At 42.4% G+C, this 26,308-nt stretch overlaps 1 protein-coding gene across 1 annotated transcript in view; it reads right to left on the bottom strand.

The window, feature by feature from the left end:
* The window catches only part of ATP8B3 (ATPase phospholipid transporting 8B3), an 80,406-nt gene extending 75,249 nt beyond the window's left edge, over positions 1–5,157 (bottom strand). Inside the window, exon 1 of the mRNA XM_083349527.1 lies at positions 4,952–5,157. The gene's annotated coding sequence lies outside the window, so the exon portion shown is untranslated. The remainder of the gene's footprint in view (positions 1–4,951) is intronic.
* Positions 5,158–26,308: the final 21,151 nt, after the last annotated feature.

Below are 26,308 nucleotides of genomic sequence, written 5' to 3'. Positions count from 1 at the left end.
AGTTGTAGCTTCTGGGTAATTGTCAAGGGCAGCCTATCCAAAGCACCCTGCCGTAATCCAAGTGTGAAGTGACCAAAGCATAAGGTAAAGGTAAAGGTTCCCCCGCACATGCGTGCTAGTCGTTTCCGACTCTAGGGGCCGGGGCTCATCTCCGTTTCAAAGCTGAAGAGCCAGCGCTTGTCTGAGGACGTCTCCGTGGTCATGTGGCTGGCATGACTAGACGCCAAAGGCGCACGGAACGCTGTTACCTTCCCACCGTAGTGGTCCCTATTTTTCTACTTGCATTTTTATGTGCTTTTGAACTGCTAGGTTGGCAGAAGCTGGGATGAGTAACAGGCGCTCACTCTGCTACGCGGCACTCGGGATTCGACCCACCAAACTACTAACCTTCTGATCGAGAAGCTCAGCATCCTAACCCACTGAGCTACTGCGTCCCATGACCAAAGCATATGCAACTATTAATGGTTGATTTTTTCCCCAAAAGAAAACCAGTGTGTTGGAGTAGTTGAGGTGTTGAAATAGAAGTGGAGAATCGCAGGTTGTATCCACTCTCGGCCATAAAGGTTCATTGGGTGACTTCAGGTCAGTCACTTTGCCCTGTTAGAAATATAGAAATATGGACAACTGGTGGGAGAAAAAGACCTAGCAGTCCATTGAGTCTGCCTTTTGAATTTGTTTTTTGTTTTCTTTCTCATCTGCTTATTTTTGGCTCGGTTATCGGTTTTCATTTAGTTATTATTTTTAGTTATTGTTTTTTGTTTTATTTATTTTTATTCATTTTGGAGACTAAGGACGGCTGATGGAAGAAGAATTGATGCCTCTGAACTGTGGTGCTGGGGTAAATTATTGCGTATACCAGACATGTCAAACACAAGGCCCGGGGGCCGGATCCGGCCCACGAAGTCGTTTCATGCGGCCCACGAAGCCATCCTGGAAACAGTGAGGGAACGGCCCCCACTGCCTTGGCCCTGGCCCAGAGACCCTCCTTCTGCCAGAGACCCTCAGATCTGTCCCACTCCTGCCCAGGCCCCCATAGGCACCCTTGATGCGAACGATGTAGAGCTGGCCATGCCCACCCAGTAGGCCATACACACTTTAGCCACGCCCACCCAGTAGGCCACGCCCACCCAGGCCACACCCACCCAGCCCCCTGAGGGCAACCGCAATGCTGATGCGGCCCTCAATGAAATTGAGTTTGACACCCCTGGCGTATACCATGGACAGCCAGAGCATCCAAAAGCTGAATGGTATAAAACCAGAAACATCACTAGAAGCCAAATTCACAAGACTATGTCTGATTTACTTTGGCCATGTCATACGTGCAAATTCGTGGGAGAAGTCGATGATGCTAGGAATGGTTAGTGCAACAAGAAGAAGGGGAAAGCAAAGAAATCGCTGGCTTGAAACCATCACAGCTGATGCAAAGATGAACTGAAAGATGCTGTGTTTGATAAGGTAGCATGGAGGGCACTTGCCTAGAAAGTCACCAAGGCTCGGACATGACTGAACAATTAAAACTACTACTAATTTTTTTAAATGTATTTTTAACTTTTGTTAGAAGATGGATATGTGTTTATCCCAAGCAAGTTTAAACTCCTATTAGTTCTGGTAACCTGTTAAACATCATACACATCAGAGAATAACAGAGTTGGAAGGGACCTTGGAGGTCATCTAGTCCAACCCCCTGCTCAAGCAGGAGACTTTATACCATTTCATAAAAATGACTGTCCAGTCTCTTCTTGAAAACCTCCAGTGATAGAGCAAGCCGTTTGAAGGCAAGCCATTCCACTGGTTGATTGTTCTTCTCCGCTAGGAAATGTCTCCTTGGTTCTAAGTTGCTTCTCTCCTTGATTACTTTCCATCCATTGTTTCTTGTCTTGTCTTCAGGTGCTTTGGAGAATAGGTTGGCCCCTTCTTCTTTGTGGCAGCCCCTCAAATATTGGAACACTGATATCATGTCACCCCTAGTCCTTCTCCTCACTAAACTAGACATTCCCAATTCCTGCAACCGTTTTTCATTTGTTTTAGCCTCCAGCCCCCTAATTATACTTGTTGCTTTTCTTTGCACTCTTTCTAGAGTCTCAACATCTTTTTTATACTGTGATGATCAAAACTGGATACAGTATATTAAGTGTGGTCTTACTAAGGCAGAGGTGTCAAACTGCCAGCTCACAGGCCGGATGCATCCTAGCAAAACCACGCCCACCCCATTGCCAGCAATGGCAAAAAAGTCGCGATACATCGCGATACGTCACGTGATGTGGTGAGTTTGACACCCCTGTACTAAGGCTTTGTAAAGTGGTACTAGTACTTCACGTGAGCTTGATTCTATCTCTCTATTAATACAGGATTGTACAGGTACTCCTCAACTTGCAACCACAACTGAGCCCAAAATTTATGTTGCTGAGAAAGTTAAGTGAGTTTTGCTCCATTTTGCGACTTTTCTTACATTTGTTAAGTGAATCACTGCAATTGTTAAATTAGTAACACTGTTGTTAAGTGAATCTGGCTTCCCCATTGACTTTGCTTGTCAGAAGGTTGCAAAAGGTGATCACATGACCCCAGGACACTGCAACCGTCATAAGTATGAACCAGTTCTCAAACATCCAAATGTAACTCATGTGACCATAGGGATGCATCAATGGTCATAAGTGTGAAAAATGGCCAAGTATGAGACACATTCTCACATTATATTTCTTCCTTGGACTCAAATTTCCTTTTCCTGACCATTACCTTGATTATACTTCCTGACAGTGAGGACAATCAACCAGTGGAACAGCTTGCTTCCAGAAATCGTGGGTGCTCCATCACTGGAGATTTTTAAGAAGAGACTAGACATTCACCTGTCTGAGACAGTATAGTTTCTCTTGCTTGGGCAGGGGGCTGGACTAGAAGACCTCCAAGGTCCCTTCCAGCTCTATTCTATTCTGTTCTGTTCTGTTCTATACACCTGTTCCTCCTGCTCCTTTAAGATTATTATCACAGCCCAGTGCATAGATTGCACCTGGTCTGAGAATATGACCATCAGATGAAATGATGATGCCTTGTCACTACTCACATTTATCCAAATCCTCATATGTCCCCCTCCCTCAGAGGTGAGGACCTCTGCATTATGCAATTCTTCTCCCAACAGAGGAAGAGAATGGATTAAACCCAATCATTTGCTCAATTCATTCTCCCTATTTTTCCACAGTGGGCAAAAGGATACTTCTGAAAAGTTCATCAGGAATGAATGAAAGAAGCATCTTTCTTCCTAGCCTCTGCCAAGAACCTTTGATAGACCTTCTCTTCCTCCTCAACATCTCCAGATGTTAACAGTCTACAAAGTGTGCAGAGGAGAGCAACAAAGATAATTAGGAAGCTAAAACATATGAAGAACATTTGCAGGAACTGGGTATGTCTAATTTAATGAGAAGCAGCCAAAAAAGCTAATACAATCCTGGGTTGTGTAGCAGAGGCATAGAATCAAGATCACACAAAGTATTAGTACCACATTATAAAACCCTAGTAAGACCACACCTGGAATCCTGCAACCAATTTTGGTCACCATACTACAAAAAAGATGTTGAGACTTTGGAAAAAGTTCAGAGAAGAGCAACTAAAATGATCAAAGGCCTGGAGACTAAAACATATAAAGAATGGTTGCAGGACTTGGGTTTGGCAAGTCCAAAGAAAAGAAGAAACAGAGATGAGATGATAGCAGCATTCCAGTATTTGCCACAAAGAAGAGGGGGTCATGATATTCACTAAAGCGCCAGAGGGCAGGACAACAAACAATGGTTGGAAACTGATCTAAGAGAGAAGCAACCTGAAATTAAGGAGAAACTTCCTAACAGTGAGGACAATTAACCAGTGGAACAGCTTACACCCAGAAATCATGGGCACTCCTTCACTGGAGGTTTTTAAGAGACTGGAAAGTCACTTGTCTGAAATAGTATAGGTTCTCCTGCTTGAGTCGCGGACTGGTCCTTTCCTGTTCTGTTCTGTTCTGTTCTGTTCTGTTCTGTTCTACCCTACCCTACCCTACCCTACCCTACCCTACCCTACCCTACCCTACCCTATTCTATTCTATTCTATTCTATTCTATTCTATTCTATTCTATTCTATTCTATTCGACATGACATGACATGACATGACATGACATCAGTGTTCCAATATCTGAGGGGCTGCCTGAAAGAAGAGGGAGTCAATCTATTCTCCAAAGCACCTGAAGACAAGACAAGAAGCAATGGATGGAAACTAATGAAGGAGAGAAGCAACCTAGAACTTAAGAGAAATTTCCTGACAGAACAATTAACCAGTGGAACAACTTGCCTCCAGAAGTTGTGGATGCTCCAACACTGGAGGTTTTTGTGAAGAGATTGGACAACCATTTGTCTGAAATGGTATAGGATTTCTTCCCTGAGCAGGGGGTTGGACGAGAAGACCCTCAGGGTCCCTTTCAATTCTATTCGTCTGTTCTTCTCTATGAACCTCTCAAATTACCTTTTCAAATGAGCTAAAAACAGTACAATAGTCAGTTCCCTGGGTCCATGATGCATTGTGTAAAAGATCCCTTTCTCTTGCAGGTCATTCCTCTCACCAAATTGAACTATATACACTTCTGTTCTCTCTCTTTCACCCCCAAAGAAAAGCTACCAAGCCTGAAACCTTCCTCTAAATTCATAATCATTCAAATTGACTTCTTCAGCACTTTCTCCTCTTCTGCACTAGCTAACAGACTCCCTGGGCACAGCCAGCTTTTTGTCTCTAAGATACCTTAATGGCAACACCTCTGCATCTTCCTGTAGCACAACATGTTTCCCCTGTTACACCTTCAGCCGCCACTGAATTCTTAGGTAGAAGAAGCCACCCAAACTGCTCTTCTGTTCCTCTTGGGGCTCATTAGGGATAATGAGACAAATAGATATTATGCTGTGCATTGCTGGCAAGAAAAGATCTCATGGCTTACCTGCCTATATCTCCTTCCCTTCCTGCCAAGGGGAACGCTGTTGCCGTTCTCCAGATCTCCAGGATGCTTCTAATGACCTCAAGTGGCTTCCAAGCTGTGGCACAGAAAACCAACTTTGCCAAGGCATAGAGGCTTTTAAAAAGCAGCACAAAGGGAGCAGGAAGTAACTCACTCCACCCAATCTCCTGTTCTTGCTGTCTCATTCATCTCTCTCTCTCTCTCTCTCTCTCTCTCTCTCTCTCTGTCTGTCTCTCTCTGTCTCTCTCTCTCTCTCTCTGTCTCTGTCTCTCTCTCTCTCTCTCTCCTGAAACCTGTCCCATGACAATACCTGCAAATCTTGCTCACCTTTATCTGAGAAGCAAAATCTTTCCAACTCATGGCAAGCTATACGATATCCCCTTTCACTTCTTCCATGCTCAACAAGGCATTTTGCCAAGAAGAGGCCAAACACATCATTGTCATCCAACACCTTTTCTCCTCCCCCTCCCCTTTCTAGCTTTTCTTTGGCCCAAACCCAGTTTGACCAATGGGTTGTACCCAAAACAGAAGAACTGCATCATCTCAGTCATGCTAGACGCACCAGGCTCTTGACCACATTGTTGGCTTCTGTCCCGGACCAGTTCTGCTAAGAATCCCTCCTTCCCTTCCTCTGCAGGTAGATGAACGTCATCTGATTTTATATCATAATCTTCAAAGCCTCCCAGGTAGGGCTAAACTTGATCTGAGTGCAAACTATTTAATTTCACATATCTAAACCAAAGGAAAGATAAGTGCGTTTCAAGTTGGGAATGATTCCTTAGAACTTCACAGGCTTCATGTAATTATTTTGACAATGGTTCAGAAAGGGGGGTTTCCATTATCTTATTTTAGAAAGTTGTTTCAACTTCCCAATCTAACCTATTAGCAGGAATCCTTTTGGTGCTCTCCGAACAACTAATCTCAGGTCCACACAAACTGGATTTTAGGTATCATTCAAAATTTGCAGTTTTCCAAAATTTATACTGCAGTTTTATCTTTAAAAAATAATAATACTATGCTAGAGAAAAGACACCCCACCGATGCATACTGTATATCGAATGAAATACATGGGTGGAAAGAATGTGCAAAGGTGAATTATACTGGGGGTACTGTTTGCAAAAATCACATTTTGCACTTTAGGCAAATTGACCCACAAAACTGCATGTATTTGAAGAAACATGCACCAAAATACATATCACCCTTTGCAAACTCTTGAATGCATTTTGATCTATCCACAAAAATGAATTTAGAATTTGTTCTGCCATGCCACTTTTGATCCCTCCATGAAATTGTGGAGGGAAGGAATGCAGTGATTTATAACAGGAAAGTCATAAATACGTGGGTGGCATGTAATTTCACCTTGTTTCTATTATTATTTTTTTCTATGGTGTGGAGGTGGATGGAAACTTGAAAATGTAGAAGTCGAGGTTCAATTCATCCCAGAGAGAGTTGCTTTAGGATACAGACTTTTTTTAAAAAAAGAAGAAGCTGCTCAGTTTACAGATGATTTTAGAATTCCTTTTATTTGTGGGCGGGGTTTAATATGCAGCCCAAGTGGATAAAACAATCTTGGCAACATTTTCCCAACTTGCACAATCCTCTGAGCCTCATGCCTTTAGCTTCTGCCAGCCAATTCACTGGGCAACTTGAAATAAAAAAAGCAATAATGCCATTACATTTGCATTTCCTGGTATTTCTTTGTGTGCACAGCATGCTTTCTAATTAGGAGGCAGCCTAAATCTAACTTATGCAAGCTGTCAATCATTAAATCTAAAGGTAGGAAAACCTGTTTGCATTAGCAGTTAATTCATCTCTTTTGGAGACACAGATAGTCTTCAAACTTATAACCAAAATTGGGACCAAAATTTAAAACTGCTAAGCAAGGTGACTGTTGCAGTTGTGCCCAGTTTTACAACCTTTTTTTGCCATGGTTGTTAAGTGAATTGCTGTAGTTATTAAGTGAATCATATGGTCATTTAGGGAATCCAGCTTCGTCCACTGACTTTGCTTGTCAGAAGCTGGCTAGGAAGATCACAGATGGCAATCATGGGATCCCAGGATGCTGCAACCATTGTAAATACTTGTTGGTTGCCAAATGCTTAAGTTTTGATCTCATAAGTGTGAGGATGCTGTGGCAATCATAAGTGTGAGGACTGGTTGTAAATCCCTTTTTTTCAGCAGCATTGTACCTTGAAATGAATGCTAAATGGATCATTGTAAATCAAGTTCTACCTGCATGTTTTTACCACCAATGGCCACAAGGAAACCTAGTGGAACAGCAACAGCTGAAAAGAAGCTTGTCAGGTCCACTTTCCCTAAAACATTCTGAAAAACACAGGCCTTTTTTTTAAAAAAAAAGTATATTGTTCTTGGCAATATATCTCTAATGTTAAAATACAAGAATAATGTTGATATGATCATCGATGTACATAGGCTGCATTAACAGAGGGATAGAATCAAGATCACGTGAAGTACTAATACCACTTTACAATGCTTTGGTAAGGCCACACCTGGAATACTGCATCCAGTTTTGGTCACCGCAATGTAAAAAAGATGTCGAGACTCTAGAAAGGGTACAGAGAAGAGCAACAAAGATGATTGGGGGACTGGAGGCTAAAACATATAGGGAACGGTTGCTGGAATTGGGTATGTGTAGTTTAACGAAGAGAAGGACCAGGGGGGACACGATAGCAGTGTTCCAATATCTCAGGAGTTGCCACGTGGAACAGGGAGTCAAGCTATTCTCCAAAGCACCTGAAAGCAGGACAAGAAGCAACGGATGGAAACTAGTCAAGGAGAGAAGCAACCTAGAACTAAAGAGAAATTTCCTGACAGTTAGAACAATTAACCAGTGGAACAACCTGCCTCCAGAGGTGGTGAATGCTCCAACACTGGAGATTTTTAAGAAGAGACTGGACAGCCATTTGCCTGAAATGGTATAGGGTTTCCTGCCTGAGCAGGGGGTTGGACTAGATGACCTCCAAGGTCCCTTCCAACTTCTTCTTCTTCTTCTTCTTCTTCTTCTTATTATTATTATTATTATTATTATTATTATTATTATTATTATTATTATTATTATTATTATTATTTTGAATTGTAAGAGTCGGAGAAGATCTCGAGTGTTTAGACCCAGTGCGATTATCAACAAGTATCTCCCTAGCTTTCACTGAGTGACCAGAACTTTAGTAAAATAGTTCAGCGACCCACCCACCCCCACCCCGCCCCATGCAAAATATGTTAGACTTTGGATTAAAATAATACATTCAGTAGCACTTTAGCCCATTCGAGCATTATCGGACTTATACTGTTCTATCATCTTTACTAGACATTCAGAATGATTTTTCAGTATTTCTGAGTTTGTTTGTTATTGGCCCAGAGGCCAGCCAAAACAGAGAAAATGAAAATTAGGCTATAATCTTCTTCTGTAACAAATTGTGACAGAAACTGAGGATGAAGATGTTATGTCTGTCCTGAAATGTAACTGAACCAACCGAACAAACAAAACCCAATGATTCAAGCCACCGTTCTCTTCAAACATTTCTCCATAGCATTTTCACCTGAACAGAATCTCTGAGAACACTGATATTTCAGCTGGAAGATCAAGATGGAGGTTCTATTGTCACAAAAGCTTCAGAAAATCCTACAACGTATAATGGTGGGGCCCAAGATGGAATTTAGAATAGAATAGAGCTGGAAGGGACCTTGGAGGTCATCTAGTCCAACCCTCTACTCAAGCAGGAGACCTTATACCATTTCAGACAAATCGTTGTCCAATCTCTTCTTAAAAACCTACAACTACCTACAACTTCTGGAGGCAAGTCTTTCCATTGGTTAATTGTTCTCACCGTTAGAAAGTTTCTCCTTAACTCCAGGTTGCTTCTCTCCTTGATCGGTTTCCAACCATTGTTTCTTGTCCTGCCCTCTGTGGAAAATAATTTGACTCCCCTTTTCTTTGTGGCAGCCCCTCAAATACTGGAATGCTGCTATCGTGTCACACACCCCCTAGTCCTTCTTTTCTCTAGACTAGTGAAACTCAAATCCTCCAAAGTTCTTCATTTCATTTAGTCTCCAGGCCTTTAATCATCTTTGTTGCTCTTCTCTGCACTTTTTTCCAAAGTCTCAACATCTGTTTTTGTAGTGTGGTTACCAAAACTGGATGCAGTATTCCAGGTATGGTCTTTTTATAAAGTGGTACTAACACTTCATGTGATTTTGATTCTATGCCTCTGTTTATACAGCCAAGGATTGTATTAGCTTTTTTGGCTGCTGCTGCACACTGCTGGCTCATATTTAAGTGATTGTCCACTAGGATCGATTGTCCACTGTCCCTCTCACAGCTACTGTTTTTGAGCCAGATTTCACCTAAACTGGACTTGTACCTCTGGTTTTTCCTGCCCTGCTTTTCTGCATATTAAATTTCATTTTGTTGGATAGGGCCCATTGTTCAAGTCTGTCAGGATCCTTTTGGATCCTGATCTTGTCTTCTGGGGTGTTGGCTATTCTTGTCAGCTTAGTGTCATCTGCAAATTTGATGAGGATGACTTCTCTGGTGTACTGCCTGTCCTCTGGAACATTCTACGCCTGAGCATTGATATACATAGCTGCAGATCTTGAATCAGAATAGAGCCGAAAGGAACCTGGGAGGTCTTCTAGTCCAGCCCCCTGCTCAAGCAGGAAGCTCCACTATTTCAGACAAGTGGTTGTTCAGCCTCTTCTTAAAAACCTCCAGTGATGAAGCACCTACAACTTCTGAAGGCCAGCTGTTCCACTGGTTAATTTTTCACACTGTTAGGAAGTTTCTCCTTAATTCCAGGTTACTTCTCTCCTTGATTAATTTCCATCCCTCTCACAGTTGTTACTCTGGGTGGTGAACATAAGTATAAAGCTACCATCACAAAGACATAAATAATACTAACAAAAACACAATGAGAGCATAACTGGCTGGGGAATTCTGGGAGTTGAAGTCCACATATCTTCAAGCTGCCAAGTTGAGAAACATAGGCCCTGAGATTTGTCTCGCCCAAACCTTGGTGGAATTTTAAGGTAAAAGGTAAAGGTAAAGGTTCCCCTGCACATGCGTGCTAGTCGTTTCCAACTCTAGGGGCCGGTGCTGATCTCTGTTTCAAAGCCGAAGAGCCAGTGCTTGTCCGAGGACGACTCCGTGGTCATGTGGCCGGCATGACTAGACACCAAAGGCACACAGAACGCTGTTACCTTCCCACCGTAGTGGTCTCTATTTTTCTACTTGCATTTTTACGTGCTTTTGAACTGCTAGGTTGGCAGAAGCTGGGACAAGTAACAGGCACTCACTCTGTTACGCGGCACTCGGGATTTGACCCGCCAAACTGCCGACCTTCTGATCGACAAGCTCAGTGTCCTAACCCACTGAGCCACCGCTGGAATTTTAGAAATCCTTAAAGATCTAGATGTCCCTTCAGCCCTAAGATTGGGGGTGTTGATAAACCTATCAATCTGACTCATTATGATGACAGTCATATGGATTATATTATAGTGTCCTTGGATGCTCCTCTATTCTTATTGTGTTTTTGTTAGTATTATTTATGTCTTGGTGGTGGTGATTTTAATCTTATGTTCACCACGCAGAGTAACAATTGTGAGATGAGCAACTATGTAAATCAATATCACAAATAAATAAATTAGTCACGTGTTGATTGTTATTTTGGGCATTTCAGTTCCCAAAGCCTTGGAGTTTCTAAGATTTTCTGAGCATGATGTAGTAGTAATGCAGAGGACCATTGTTATTTTGAGGAGTTTAGTCGCATATTTTGATTTCTCCATCAGATCAAATCTAGAAGCTCATTCTGAGTTAGCCTGCTGGTTTTTAACTGTTGTTTAGTGATTAAGGAGAAGGGGAGGAATCTTCATGTAGCTTTAAAGCTTTTGTCAATGTGAAAATTTCAGACTTTTGAATCCCATCCGAGACTCATGTACCACCCAGTCAAAGTCCAGTCTTGCAGTTTCATGACCATAGCAGTCCTTGGAGTCATGGTGCCAGGTTTTGATAAAAACCTTGAGGTTGTTTTGTTTGTTGAGCCCTTCTGCACAGAATGCAGCAGTGGCTAGTATAGAAATAAGGTGTTTCTTTATTATCATAAGGGGTCTGCAAGCTAAATTGTACGATGACTGGTTGAGGGAGCTAGGTATATCTAGCCAAGGGGTCTTCAAACTGGGCCCTTTTATAACTTGTGGACTGAGGAATTCTGGGAGTTGAAGTCCACAAGTCATAAAAGGGCCAAGTTTGAAGACCCCTGATCTAGCCTATTGAAGAGAAAGAGTAGGGTGACATGACAGCTGTCTTCCAGTACTTGAGGGGCTGTCACAGAGAAGAGGGGAACCAATCTAGAACTAAGGAGAAATTAGCATCATGTTCAGATCATTGGAAGGAATTGTTTCGTTGTATGCTGCGCTGATTAGAAAAGCCGGAGGCCAGTGAAAAGCCAGTGTCTGCAGGTTGCACTTCAAAAGGACATGGAGATGATGGAGCAGATTCCCCCAAGAAGCACCAAGATGATAAAGCACCATAAAGTCCTCTGAAGACCAAGAGAAGGTACTGGATTTTTTTTATGTTTTAAAAAAAGAAGGCTACCAGTTCTTACTCCAAAGGCTCTGTCCCATCTGTGAACTAACCAAAAATTAAACTGGCATAGATTTGGTAACAGAATAACAAAACTAAAAGGGACCTTGGAGGTCTTCTAGTCCAACCCTCTACTCAAGTAGGAGAACTTATACCGTTTCAGACAAATGGTTCTCTTCTTAAAAGCCTCCAATGTTGGAATATTCATAACTTCTAGAGGCAAGTCGTTCCACTGATTAATTGTTCTAACTGTCAGGAATTTTTTTCCCTTAATTCTAGGTTGCTTCTCTCCTTCATTACTTTCCATTCGTTGTTTCTTGTCCTGCCTTCAGGCACTTTGGAGAATAGCTTGACTCCCTCTTCTTTGTGGCAGCCCCTGAGATATTGGAAGACTGCTATCAAGTCACCTTTACGACCTGTGGACTTCAGTTCCCAGAATTCCTGAGGCAACTGGCTCAGGAATTCTGGGAGTTGAAGTCCACAGGTCATAAAAGGGCCATTGTTCCCCATTCCTACTTTAAAAGTATTGTATCCTTGCTTGGAGATTATTCTCCAGGACAGAAACACAGGACCAAAACATACCATGAATTAATTTTCCCTTTTTGGACCTCTGTCAAAGAAACCTGCATGCCAAAGAACTCAGGGAAGTGCGACAGCAGATTGAAGGACTTGCTCTGACGTGTGAGTAGGCCTCTTCTCCCTGCACCAGTTGTCACTGTGGGTGATCACAACCAATTCCTTAGCTTCAGGAAACCACCTCAGATAGCTAAGAGAAGCCTAAGGATAGTTATAAGCATCCTTCAAATAGCCAAGAGGTTATTCCGTGAACCGAAGAACGGCAGAATCTGTTCTCCATCCTTTCAGAAAACATGACATGGAATGAAGCACAGGGGTGGTCCTCGACTTGCAATCATTTATTCAGTGACCATTTGAAGTTACAATGGCTCTGCAAAAAGTGACTTACGACCATATTTCACGGTTATGACCATGGCAGCATCCCCATGGTCATGGGATCAAAATTCAGACACTTGGCAACAGGCATGTATTTATGACGGTTGCGGTGTCTCAGCGATCCCCATTTTGGGATCTTCTGACAAGCAAAGCCAATGGGGAAGCCAGATTCGCTTAACAACCGTGTTACTAAGTTAACAACTGCAGTGATTCACTTAACAACTATGGCAAGAAAGGGCATTAAATGGGGCAAAACTTAACAACTGTCTCACTTAGCAACAGAAATTTTGGGCTGAACTGTGGTCGTACACCAAGGACTACCTGCTAATAGGAAAGCAGATCCCAAGGGAGCAATTGGAAAAATCTCCTAGAAGAAAAATTAGATCAACATGGAGTCAATTACCCAGGGGGGTGGGCTTTGCCTGATGTCCTCATTTAGTGCAAGTCACCTGGTATCTCAAATACCCAGTATCTTATTTAGCATCATGAGAGATGGAGCATGATTTTATCTTGAAAGGAATATCTTTAGCTCAGAGGTAAGATTCTGCCCTAAGGTATAAGGTTCCAGGTAGTACCAGCATCATCAGTGTAGTGTATGCCCTTAAAAGCATACACAGAAATGTCAGCACAGCAGGGGGCTGGACAGCTCCAGGCTATAACCGCTTTGGCGGGAAAGCCTGAATAGAGCGAGTCGTTGACAGCCCCAGGGCATGGTCAGCTCTGGCGGGAAGCCAGGGTTTAAATCCATTGGCCACCTGCACTGGCGGGAAGCCCAGGTTTAAATCTATTGGTCGCGATTCACCTGGGCAGGTATAAAGAGACGCCAAGTAACCCCTTTGCCCCAGCTTCATCTCTGACTCAATAAAGAAATACTACCCAGCTCAAGTGTCCGCCTCTCCGTACAACCACGCGGCATTGCAATCAGGTAGGAGGTTCTATGTTCAAATCATGGGCTGGTGGATCAAAGCTGGTTCTTCTAGTCTGAGCTGGTATGTGCAACCCCCTAATCTGTTATAAGTACTCTGGCCTTGTAATAAAACAATTCCTCTGTTAAGAATGCAAACAGAGGGTTAACAGGGTACTTAAATCATTCTATCTGCCTGAAGCAGTACAGCATGAACTCAGCCCCAAACCATGGAGGACTTGAAAAGTGATCACTAGTACCTGGAGCGGAGAAATTTCCTGACAGTGAGAACAATAAACCAGTGGAATGGCTTGCCTTCAGAAGCTGTGGGTGCCCCATCACTGAAGGTTTTTTTAAAAGAGACAGGACTGTCTGAAATGCTATCAAGGTCACCTGCTTGAGCAGGGGGTTGGACTACTAGAACAGCGTTTCCCAACCTTAGGAACTTGAAGATGCGTGGACTTCAACTCCCAGAATTCCCCAGCCAGCGCTGGCTGGGGAATTCTGGGAGTTGAAGTCCACGCATCTTCAAGTTCCTAAGGTTGGGAAACGCTGTACTAGAAGATCTCCAGGGTCTCTGCCAACTCTGTTACTCTGTTATCCTTCTATTATACAATTCAGCCCCCCAGTTAGGCAATATTTAAAACTTGTATGCCTCAACCGCAAATAAAGTGACTTGCACACCTGGAGAGGATGTCTTGGGATTCCCTACCGTACAAGGCATGTACAAAAAGATGAGAAGGTCCCAAAAAAACACGAGGCAGATCCAGAAGAAGAAAAGGAAGCCAACATCAAAGACATATTACAAGAACATCAAATAACAATGGTTGAGTCAGCGACTCCGCCAGAAAAGCAAGACCTGGAACTTTGTATCTCCCTCAACACCTGAAGTGGTAAAAGAGGAAGTGAAGAAGAATGAGAGGCCTCAACATCTCAGCAGATCTTTTTCTATCTATCCTTTCAAACAACTAGATTTCCTGGTCATGCACGGAGTAAGTTTCATGGAGTCCCATCTGAAGAAAGACTGCGCATTTGCTATTCAAGATACTGGCCTGTAAACTGTACTTTGTAGAAAGGGCTGCTTATTTAGTTTCTTATTTAAAAGCTAAAAAATACTGGGTCACCTGGGAGAAAACGTCTTATGTTTTGCAGAAAACAAACCTGTGTATACCTCTATAGTAAGAGGCACTCTTTATTTTAAAGGCCATTTAAAAGAGACAGGAATATTTAGATCTGATTGGGATTATCTGTGAGGGTGGTGACTTCTTATTATGTACATGACCTCTTGTTTTCTTCCTATGTACTTCTGTATTTGTGTTAGTTTTATATTTTGATATGGTCAAATGACTAAATTAATAAAGTTTCTATTCTAATTAAACAAAAAGAATATTATAAAGAGAAAGACTAAATAATTGAAGCTTGCAGTTAACATATGTGTGAAAAAGAAGTAAAAAAGAAAAATGGTGGCTGGGGAATTCTGGGAATTGAAGTTCAGACAGTTTAAAGTTTCCAAGATTGAGAAACACTGGACTATCTCCTCTGCTGGTTGGTGGGGTGAAGACATATGCCTCCTTCTCACTCAGCCTGAGCACAATCTCTTATTACAGGTAGTCCTCAATTTATGACCACAATTCAGGAGACATTTGTTAAGTGAGTTTTGCCCTACTTTACGACCTTCCTTGCCACAGTTGTTAAGTGAATCACTGCATTTGATAAGTCAGTAACCTGGTTGTTAAGTGAATCTGGCTTTCCCACTGACTTTGCTTGTCAAGTCTCAAAAGGTGATCACATGAGTTTGGGACACAGCAATGGTCATAAGTACGAATCAGTTGCCAATCATCTGAATTTTGATGAGAATGATCATGGGGATGCTACAAAGGTTGTAACTGTGAAAAATGAACATAAGTCACTTTTTCCAGTGTTGTAACTTTGAACGGTCACTAAATGAACTCTTCTAACTTGAGGAGTACCTGTATTTGCCCAGTTTCCTTTTAAAACCCTCTAAATTGACTGCAGTCTCTACTTTTGATGGTAGCAAATGCTGCAGTTTACCATGCAAGCATGCAAGCAGTTTACCATACTAAAGCAACCTGCCACATGGAGTCATTTTTAACCCAGCTTTCTTGTCTAACTCATCTTAGGCTAGGAAACCGCAGATAGGTGAGTTGTTTAGGCTACTTACCAACAATAAAGGTGGTTTTGCACAATATACTCAAGTAAAGGTTCCCTCCCTCACATGCCCACATGCCAGAGATCTCAATTGCTCAATGGTTTTTAAACAGGGTTAGTCCTAATGGCTAGATTCACACATCAGCTTAACCAGGGTTTCTACTCCACCAACATTTGCTGAACAGACCATGGAAGCTTGTTCCATTATATCACTAAGTGAAGAACTAATATTTTAATAGTGGCTTGTTGATTAAGTCTTAATCATGAATCACATTTATTTATTTATTTATTTATTTATTTATTTATTTATTTATTTTATATACCGCCCTTCTCTCAAGAGACTCAGGGCGGTTAACAGGGCAATACGTAAAAGGAATATTCTCAGGGCTAAAAAAGCCAAGTTGGCAGCTGCATGCATACTCCAAAGTCAGTGGTGGGATTCAGCCGGTTTGCACCACTTCGGCAGAACTGGTAGCTAATTTTTTTCTTGCCCAGGCCCAGAATGGACTTCCACACAAAGAACTGGTTGTTCATATATTTGAATCCCACCACTGTCCAAAGCCTATCCCTTTTGTACATGCAACAACACTGCATGCACATAAAAAGCAAATATTAAATCATGCCGATGTAGCCACCCCCTTGATTTTGTTTCACCCTCTTCCTGGGCATCATGGATCTTGTTACCACAAGCCATAATGAAGACCAGGATATGATCAAAATTCAGGCTCTTGGCAACCAGCATATATTTACAAAAGTAGCAGCATCCTGGGGTCACGTGATCACCCTTTGCGACCTTTCCAGCCGACTTCCAACAAACAAAGTGAACTGGGAAAATAAGAGTTGCTTACCGACTGCATGATTTAATTAACAACGGCAGCGATTCGCTTAACAACCAGCATGCTGGCTGGGGCATTCTGAGAGTTGAAACCCACAGATCTTCAACCTGCCAACGATGAAAAATACTGAGCTATCCTGTTTCTATTCCAATCACTGCAATCTCTTCTAGGTAATTGTCTGAAATGGTACCGGTTCTCCTGCTTGAGCAGGGGGCTGGACTAGAAGACCTCCAAGGTCCCTTCCAGCTCTATTCTAGTCTAACAGAATACATTTCATATACTTTAGCTGCCCTTTTGAAGAGATCAGATGAAGAAAATGCCGTCTTGAACACTCAGAATTGAAGAAACCTCTTGGATGAAAAGTGAAACCTCTTCAAGGAAAAAAAACCAAGAAAGTCTAGTTGCACCTTTGGGACTTTGGAAGATACTTTATTTCTATCTGAATCACAGGCCAGAATGAAATGAAGGTAAAAAGCCAGTGATGTGGTAGAAAAAAATGGTTTGCTCAGTCATGTTTGTTCTGTGGTAAAGTAAAAGTACTTAAAGATCCCTTAAAGCAGGGGTAGGCAACCTTGGCTCTTTTATGACTCGTGGACTTCAACTCCCAGAATTCCTGAGCCAGCCATGCTGAGGAGAAATGGAGAGGTTTCCATACTGAGCCATGCTGGCTCAGGAATTCTGGGAGTTGAAGTCCACGAGTCATAAAAGAGCCAAGGTTGCCTACCGCTGCCTTAAACCAAACATGATTTTCAGAAGAAAAGAGGTTTTCCAGGTCAAGAACCACTTGAGAGACCAGCCAAGGAAACTTCTATCACCTACAGTCATGCATCTTCAACAGAAAATAAAACTATAATTGGTCACAACATCACCAAACGTACAACAGCTCTGAGGAAATCAATTCTGAAAGATGGGGAAATGGGATTTACCTGGGTTAGCCTGTTTCCCATTTTTAAAATCTTCTGGTGACTTGGAGTCTTCCTGCATCTCACAGGTCCGTACAACAAATCTTGCAGTGCTGAGAGTCTGGGATTTTCCTTATCTGTTTCAAATAGTTTTCTTTTTCCCCAATATGGAGCAAAATGGATGGATCTTTCTCTGGCGCATAGAAACAGTTCCGAGGACTCTATTAACAGCTCAGGAATATTGCTTCTTTGATAGCATTTCTTGTTAGCTGAATGCTGAAGGCAAAGCTACTGTGGACAATTATATAGGGACCTGCCCTATGTTTTGGAATCCAGAGTGTAACTGGATAATCAGGATATGTTTCCCCTAGACCTGCTCAGGTTAATAGACCTTTAATAACTCATCCCCCATAAAATCAAAATTTGCATAAGCCATTTGCATCATCCACCCACAGCACTGTTATCCAAAGGTCTGATGATTCATATCAGAAAATACTTCCAAGATTATTTTCTTCTGACTTATTCCCAGCATTTGGCATCTCATTGATTTCAGAATGGGATCTGCATGTCCCTTCACAATTTTTCTTCTCATTAGTTCCATATCTGGATTGTACACAAAGCTGCAGACATTGCAATTTGATGAAGCTTCTGATACCATCGTTCCCATGTCACCTTTCATATTTAATTCTTGCAGAAATGGACAACATACGAAAGGCCCATCACAGTGTAATCATAATATCCTAATCTTGGAAAGAAAGTCAGAAATAGTCTGGTCCAACTCTTTACCAATGTAGAAAATCAGCCACCCATAGATGCAAATTGGCAATCACAAAGGTTGTTGGATTACAAACTAGCAGGCTAATTCTTTGTATTATTACCACCACAACTGAGCCCAAAATTTTTGTTGGCAAGTAAAACAAGTAAAACTTTGTTAAATGAAATTTGCCCCATCTTACAACTTTTCTTGCCACAGTTATTAAGTGAATCACTGCAGTTGTTAAGTTAGGAAAGATTGTTAAGTGATTCTGGCTTCCCCATTGATTTTGCTTGTCGGAAGGTCACAAGAGCTAATTACATGACACCCCCACACCCCCACACCCCCGCCAGGACACTGCAACCATTATAAATATGATGCAGTTGTCAAGAATCAAAATTTTGATCACATGACCATGGGGATGCTGCATGATCATAAGTATAGTCATGTCCCTTTTTTTCAGTGTCATTGTAATTTTGAACAGTCACTAAACAAATAGTTGCAAGTTGAGGGTTACCTGTATGCTGATTGGAAATGAGGTTTTTATTGAATTATTACCCCCCGTAGATAGGGCTCGCAACTTGGGAGTCCTCCTAGATTCACAGCTCACTCTGGAAGATCACATAGTGGCTGTGACTAGGGGGGCTTTCGCCCAGGTTCGCCTGGTGCGCCAGTTGCGGCCCTATCTAGGCCGGGATGACTTATGCATGGTCACTCATGCGCTCGTGACCTCTCGTCTGGACTACTGCAATGCTCTCTACATGGGGCTGCCCTTGAGGACCACCCGGAGGCTCCAACTGGTACAGAATGCAGCCGCGAGAGTTGTGTTGGGAGTCTCCCGATACTCCCATGTTACACCTCTGCTCCGTGAGCTGCATTGGTTGCCAGTTGTCTTCCGGGTGAGATTCAAGGTACTAATGGTGTTTAAGGCCCTACATGGCAGGGGTCCGGAGTACCTTAGGGAACACCTGCTGCCGGCATCAACTTCCCTTCGCCCTGTGCGTTCCCACAGAGAGGGCCTCCTCAGGGTGCCACCGATCAGAGAATGTCGATTGGTGGCCCCCAGGGGGAGATCCTTCTCTGTGGGCGCCCCAGAGCTATGGAATCAGTTACCGGTTGAGCTCCGGATGGCGCCCGATCTTCGCTCCTTTCGCCGCGATCTAAAAACATTCTTATTCGAACAAGCCGGCCTGGCCTGATGGGGGATTGGTGGGGGTTTTTATTGTTGTTTTATTGGGGTTTCAATATTGTATTGACTGTTTTTAGTGGGCATATATTTAATTCTTTTTTAATTTTTGTAATCTTGTACTTTTATTCTTGCCCTGTTCACCGCCCTGAGTCCTTCGGGAGAAGGGCGGTATATAAATATTATTAAATAAATAAATAAATAAATAAATATTATTTTTTATTCAGCTCCTGTTAAATACCCACAGCACAGGTCCCCAACCTCACCAGCTGGAGACCAGCACTGGTCCATGGTGTGCCAGAAACTGGGCCACACAAATGAGCGAACCACATTCACACACGTGAGAGATGCAGACAGCGCATAAAACCATGCCCCCTCCAGTCCACAGAAAAACCTCTTTCCATGGAACCAGTTCCTGACACCCCAATGTTTTTTGGGGGGACCGCTGACCTACAGTGTAAAGAATTTGCCCCTTTCTTTCCAAGATAGTCTATTCCAGGAGTCTTCAAACTTGGCCCCTTTTATGACTTGTGGACTTCAACTCCTAGAATTCCTCAGCTAGGCACGCTGGTCTATTCCTCTGGAATGGTTTAAGATGAAATGAGTTTTCCTGAGTTTAGAACCTCTTCACTCTTGATCAAATTTGTTCCACTGAGACCTTCAAGTGGTCAACAATGCTGTTATGTTGTGTGTTAGTAGTGTGTCCTTAGTGCTCTTTGAGCTTGGTGGCTTTTTTGGAGACATTTCATTCAATGCACTGATGATATTACCTAGTTTGGTAATGAAATATCTGCAAGAAAACCACCAAGTTCTGATAGCAACAAGGACCCCACAATTAACACACAATATAACAGCATTGTTGGCTACTTGAAAGTCTCAGTGGAACAAATTTGATCAAGAGTGAAGAAGCTCTAACTGAGGAAAACTCATTTCGCTTTCAATCCCGAGCTACAAATATTCTCTTCTATGCATTTTTATTGTCTCTTTCTGACTAATCATATCCAGCTCTTTCAGTTGTGCCTCATAACACTTAAGAAGAACTTTAGAAATTAAATGATTTTCATTTAAACAACACATCAAGAAATCCTTAAAGACAGAAATTAAATAAAGAATGAAAACTAGGAAAAAAATATTTTGGAAATTAAAACCCATAGATTGGGATTAGGGACAGCTGCAGTGAGGAGGGTGTCAAATAAGAGAAGATGGTGTCCATAGCTACAACGCTGAACTTTCCTCTCAGAAAAACACATGCAAAACAAAAAAATGTGTTTTTGCCTGAAAAAACGAAGGTGGGATGTTAATCTGCAGCTCTGGGCTTGTTTTGATCCATTTCTTCAAGGTGCTCAATCTGAGAACAGGGTAAAAACACTTGTGATCCTAAAAAGCGTTGCAATATTTTAGTCAGAATAACAGAATAACAGAGTTGGAAGGGACCTTGAAGGTCTTCTGGTTCAACCCCCTGTTCAAGCAAGAGGCCCTATGGTACCATTTCAGATAGAATGTTGTCCAATCTCTTCTTAAAAACCTTCAGTGTTGGTGCATTCACAATGTCTGGAGGCAAGTCATTCTACTGATCAATTGTTCTGTCAGGAAATTTCTCCTTAGTTCTATGTTGCTTCTCTCTTTGGTGAGTTTCCATCCATTGCTCCTTGTCCTGCCTTCGGGTGCTTTGGAGAATAGTTAGACTCGCTTTTCTTTGGGGCAGCCCCTGAGATATTGGAACACTGCTATCATGTCACCCCTCGCCCTTCTCTTCATTAGACTAGGTAAAAGTAAAGGTTCCCCCGCACATGCGTGCTAGTCGTTTCCAACTCTAGGGGCCGGTGCTCATCTCCGTTTCAAAGCTGAAGAGCCAGCCTTTGTCCGAGGACGTCTCTGTGGTCATGTGGCCAGCATGACTTAGAGGCCAAAGGCGCACGGAACGCTGTTACCTTCCCACCGTAGTGGTCCCTATTTTTCTACTTGCATTTTTTACGTGCTTTCGAACTGCTAGGTTGGCAGAAGCTGGGACGAGTAACAGGCGCTCACTCTGTTATGCGGCACTTGGGATTCGACCCGCCAAACTGCCGACCTTCTGATTGACAAGCTAGGCGTCCTAACCCACTGAGCCACCACGTCCCTAACTTCATTAGACTAGACATACCCAATTCCAGAAACTGTTATTTGTATGTTTTAGCCTCCCGTCCGCTAATCATCTTTGACATTCATATTCCATAGGGCAGAGAAGTCTAGAGAGCATCCTGAAGAGGTTATGCAACAGCTGTTATGAAAAACGAAACCATCTTGTGTGGAAAGGAGAAGATAAGGAAGAAACTCAAGATTCCCCATCTTGACTGTCTGGGGTATGAGAGGAAGGGAGGAAAATTTTCTGTTAACAATAAGAGTTGAGTTACAGTACTCCTTATGGTGTCCATTTCCCAACCTGGTCTACCCTGAAGTGTTGACATATATTTGTGTATAAAAATATTTACATTAACAGGATGTCATGGTTCTGATGAATAAAACAAATCAAACAGATTGCAGGCATATTATTTATCTAAAAAGTCTTAGTAATGAGACGAAACATCGGCACTCATGGAGGGATGCCAGAATCTGAAATCTCCTCCCCCCAAACCCATCATAACACACACACTATCCCCGCCCTTATCTACACGTCATAAATCACATTATCCAATTAGTTTTACATATGAGGGTTCAGTTCCCATTCTGTACAGGGCTTTTTGCAATCTTATCACAACTTCTGGGTGATTCCTCCCTCCCAAATGAAGCAATTAAAATAACAGGCTGTCTCTTATATTGTCAGTGTAAAAACATGTCAGTGTTTGCAGAATTGACACAGGAATCATTCATTTGGAATTATTTTACTAATACATAATTATGGGGTTCGTGTTTCTTATTTGATCAATGGCCCCTGGTTTGTTTGTTTGTTGCTCATTTTACTGTCTATTAGATTATTTTAGTCTGGGCTGTCTGTTTGATTTAACATTCTTTATTGTTTTTATGTTTTCTCTGATTTTGTACACTACAGTAATCAGAGTCCACTGGAGCTGGTGGCCAATCCACTACATTTAAATAAATAACAATAATCACAGGCAAGTTAAGCAACTCTACACTTTAAAACGTTCTTCAACAAACCACTCTGCTGTAGTTTTTTTCAACCAAAATGTTTTGTGTATTTTTAAATATCACTGATTCGAAAGTAATTATACTTGCATTTTCCATTGTGCTGCTATAGTAAATCTGGCAATGAGCAAGACAAAATCAATTAATTTCTTACACTGCAGAAATCTTCTAGTGAACTGGGGTTCAGGAAGCCATTCTAGTAAAGGCATATTAGGAGGAGGAAGAGTACAGATCAAGCAGAGATACAACAGTGAAACTCTTTGATATATAATTACTATAGAAGGTATTTCAGCCATAAAACCACAGTTCAAGAATTAAGGGGGATAGTATAGCAAGCTGTTCATAGGGCTACAATTGTAATTATAGGATGCTATGATACATTAGCTTACCGGTATATAATTAACATTTTGTCTCCTGGCATACTAGCCAATCTCCCCCACCCCCCTTTTTTTTGAGAATTGTTTAAGAGAAAGGTGGGCAGTTCCTGGTCATCAGATGGGCCAATTGTTTTTGCTTCTGACTTTGCTTTACAGAGAAAAAGTTAAGAGAAAAACTTCACAAAAATGTATATTCTAATAAAAGGGAACTTTCTAAAATAAAGGACTCTATAATAAAGACACATGGTCCCAAGATCATAATCATTAAAAATGTTAACTGGCCTCTCATATAACTGATTTAAGATTATATCGTTACCCAGCTTAAAAGGATTCTTGTATTGTTGGTGCACAAAATAGAGTTAGGCACTTTCTAAAGATATCACTGAATCAGGGAGCCATTAAGGTAAAATTAATCTTCCCTCTCTTAACCTGAATGTGACTTATGAAATCAAGAAACGAGATCCTTAGATAAGCAAGTGTAAATAAATACATGTGCTACCTTACTGTATACTCTCATTATGTTCTTGTCTTAGACATGTGATTTGAACCAGCACTTAAAGTCTTTCAGGGTGTTTGTCTTTTTGGATCTGGTAAACCCACTAGGTTTCTCTCAAAACAAATCTTTATAATGGGGTTATCCAGCCTTGGCAACTTTAAGACCTGTGGATTCAATCCTGAGAAATCCTCAGCCCGCCATGCTGGCTGGGGAATTCTGGGAGTTGAAGTCCACAGATTTTAAAGTTGCCAAGGTTGCATGCCTCTGTTTTATAGGATGGTGGATTAGTTGACTGATCAGAGGGTTAATGGACACTATTACCATCAGGATTGAATTCATGAAGACACCCTCTCAATTTGGCTGGTGCATATTCTTGGGCTTCTGGATCCCGATGTAATGGGACAGCAATTCCAACCCATCTACTGGCCCACACATCTGGATGACTCCAAATTAGGGAAGACCACTGTTGCTTTTCCTTGCCCAGATGGCCTTTCCAAACCACCTCTTCTGAGTCTTTCTAATCTGCCTTTCCCATTTTGCTCTGTGGGTGTGATAAGCTTCATATATTACCTAATGACAAATCTAAGGGTGTTGAAGGGCTGGGCCTTATAGTTGACAGGGAGGGATTAAGCCATCTCTATGCACATGTTGGAAAACAGGCATTTGCACCTACGCGGTTGGCCAATAAGCTGGCAAGAGCCAGGTTGATCCACGGCACAATCCTAAATCCTGACTTTTCTGGAGCTCTTTGGAGAGTAATGTTGGGCCAAGATGGGGGAAAATGCCAGGAGATGTTGAACTGTCCCCTGGGAAGTAGCATGGAAAGGTAGTCATGCTCTCTTTTGTAATGGACACCAGACACTGTTTTCTTTCCAGCACTCTGGTCACCGAGGCTGGTTGGATCCAAGACATCTTCACACGGCACCATTGTTCGCCATCTTGTCTTCTGCCTTCCCCAGTTGTCCCTAGGAAAGCAGTTGACCTTGGTTTCTTTGCCAAGCCAGGCTGGCCCTTGCGGAATTTTGCTCGGCGATTTTTGAACCATACCTGTGATAGGGTCAAGAAGGGTTGGGGAGAAAATGATACTTGGGTTAAGAATTATGGAAATTCTCCATTGTACAAAAAAAGTTCTTTGCAGCTGTGGAACTGTATAGTCTGAACCCTGAAAGTGGAATTCAAGCAAAGGAAATTCCTGCCTTGCAGGAAATTAGCAGCACAGGGGAAAACATTCGGGATCAGCTATTTTATTATTATTTTTCAAAATGTATACAAATGATCCTCAATTTGCAACCACAAATGGACCATAATCTCCAAGTGATTGTTAAGTGAATCATATGGTCATTAAGTGAATCAAGCCTCTCTCCTTGACTTGGCTTGTTGGATGCCAACAGGGAAGATCACGAATGGTGATCATGTAACTCCAGAACACTGCAACCAGTGTACGTACGTGCCAGTTGCCAAGAGTCAAACTGAGATCACAACGATGGGGCTGCTGTGACAGTCATAAGTATCAGGCCTGTTGTAAGTCATTTCTTCTGTCCTGTTGTAACTTCAAACGGACACCAAACAAATGATTGTATGTCAAGGACTACCAGTATATTGCTGTAACCTATAAGGGTTTGTCTTGATGATCGTTCTAAGTGCTTATTTCTCTTCTCTTTGACTCACATGAGAGTACAAGGAGTTTGTCCCACGCTACCCACATAATCAAATGGTTAAAACATGTGAGGAAAGCAGAAATACACCCAGAGACAGATGCAATTTATTTCTTCATTACCCAAGAAAAACATACACACACCTTATGCTGGTAAATGCGCCAGAAAGAATCCATGTGGGTAGGACAACGTTTCCCATTGCTGGCCACTTCCAGATGAGTAAAGCTGAAATCCCAGAATTCCACAGTGTAGCCATTGATTAGCATTCTGGGAACAGCAGTCCATGCATCTTAAATTTACCAAGGTTGGGAAACACTAGCATAGGACGTTGGGATACAATGCAGAGGGAAAGGGAGGAGCAGGGAAATGTCCAGGTGCACCTGCGCAAATGAGCATGCACACAATGGGGCGCTAGCACCCATGCACATGCACAAATGGGCCATTAGGGCCTGCATGATGCTGGTGGCAGAGCTAGCGCCCCATGCAGCACATACACCTGCGCGCACTCACTAGCCATTCCTGGGGCCCGGTGGCCAACAGGCTACGGCCCGGTACCGGGCCGCGGTCCATAGGTTGGAGAGCGCTGTCTTAATGCAATAGTGTACTTGTTCCTTTCTTATTAAGAAAACATGTCTCCAACATGCTCATTGCGTTTAATTAATCCTACAAAATACACTTTCTAATGCACAACTCTTTATAACATGTACACTTTAAATGTAGTTATCCGTAATGGACAGTTGCTAATGCCTAATTTTATCAGATAGTCAGGTTTCATGTTTCATCACCTAATTCAGTGTTTCTCAACTTCAGCAGTGTTAAGAGGTGTCGACTTCAACTCCCAGAATTCCCCACCTAGAATTTGGGGAGCTGAAGTCCACACATCTTAAAGTTATTAAGGTTGAGAAACACTGCCCTAATTTATATCATTCTATATGAAAGTTTGAAGATAGGAGAATAGACGCTAGGGGATGCTGTGTGTTGTAGACTGCAACTTACAACATCGAGAGAGGTCCTTGGTGTTCTCTGAGCTTGGTTGTTTTCTTGCAGATGTTTCATTACCCAAATCAGTTTTTGGATAATGAAACATTTGCAAGAAACCAACCAAGCTCAGAGAGCACCAAGGGCGCCTCACTTCCCAACGAGCTCCATGGTTCTCCGCGGAGCTCCGGGAGATGAAGCGTCGGAAATGGGGCCTAGAGAGCTGTTGGAGGTCCAGCTGATCCGAATCTGACCGGTTGCGGTTAAGAACCTATATTAGGTCTTATCTCGCAGCGATGAGGGCGGCGAGGTTTAATTACTTCTCTGCCCTCATCGCGTCCGCAGATAATCGCCCGGCCGCCCTGTTTAGGGTGACTCGCTCCCTCCTTAATCAGGAGGTGAGGGAGGATCCC

Source organism: Vipera ursinii (genome assembly GCF_947247035.1).
Source record: "Vipera ursinii genome assembly, chromosome: 1".
NCBI lineage: Eukaryota > Metazoa > Chordata > Lepidosauria > Squamata > Viperidae > Vipera > Vipera ursinii.
This window is presented reverse-complemented; position numbering and strand designations above follow the sequence as displayed.